The sequence below is a fragment of the Carassius carassius genome, chromosome 2 (assembly GCF_963082965.1).
Source record: "Carassius carassius chromosome 2, fCarCar2.1, whole genome shotgun sequence".
Taxonomy (NCBI): domain Eukaryota; kingdom Metazoa; phylum Chordata; class Actinopteri; order Cypriniformes; family Cyprinidae; genus Carassius; species Carassius carassius.
Genome location: NC_081756.1, coordinates 17,210,150 through 17,211,067, shown reverse-complemented (window position 1 = coordinate 17,211,067; position 918 = coordinate 17,210,150). Strand labels below are relative to the sequence as shown.

General features: G+C 37.9%; 1 protein-coding gene across 1 annotated transcript in view; it reads left to right on the top strand.

Annotated features, from left to right (window-relative positions):
- Positions 1–918, top strand: part of LOC132104643 (Y+L amino acid transporter 2) — a 9,173-nt gene continuing 8,255 nt past the window's right edge. Inside the window, exon 1 of the mRNA XM_059510205.1 lies at positions 1–137. The gene's annotated coding sequence lies outside the window, so the exon portion shown is untranslated. The remainder of the gene's footprint in view (positions 138–918) is intronic.

Genomic DNA, 918 nt, shown 5'->3' with positions numbered 1-918 from the left:
ACGTGACACCAATTTTACCGGCATCACGTGACCTTCTGGCAGCTTGCCCTCCGTGCTTGAGGGTTTTTAAAGATGCTGCCCTGTCTGTTAATGTCACCAGTTAGACAGAAGAGACGATAAACAAAGGACACAACAAGGTAAGGACACGTTTCTGTTTTTAACGTTACGTTTAATAATAAGGAGGACTGGGCTGGTCGTGGTAAATCAGCGAGAAGAGCTATCCTGATAGATTTCAGTTTTAATGATTATTTCTCATATAGGCCTATGCATGAACTGAACGTGATCAATATGTTCATTACAAAGCGGAGCGGGGAATATCTCCGTAAAAGAGACGAGGTGCTCGTGTCTCAGATTCTGCTGTGCTCTTCGATAGAAAAACAGGATGTCGCTCCTCATCATCCAATCGATTACAAAATGCTTTACGTTTCTTCCAGTTCCAGTCATTCAATATGCCAGATATACTCCACGAACAATTGATTTATAAGAGTTATTCATTAGCTCATCGCTCCAAAATCTTTCTCACAGTAACTAAACGTTACAGGATACAGCTAATAGGTTTGCTGTGACAACCTCAGCGTTAAAGTCTACTATGTCATGTAGTTTCAGACACTTTTGCAGTTTTATTTGTTTATTTATTTTTTGTATCAGCCGATTAACATGCAATATAGGCTATATCTTACTTTGTATAGAGCTCGACATTTCTTTTCTTTACTTAAACGCGACTGAAGTGTGTCCTGTCGTGACAAAGAGGGTTGCCAAGTATGAACTTGTTTTGATCGCGGGGTGCCAAGTTGATGTGGTTGTTTTTGAGTGTTTTTAAAGTGATTTTTAAAATCATCTTTTTTTACCCTTTTCTTATTTTGTTTATTATACGCGTTTAGTTTCAATAAACAAAATAAGATGTAGGTATTAAAAAGA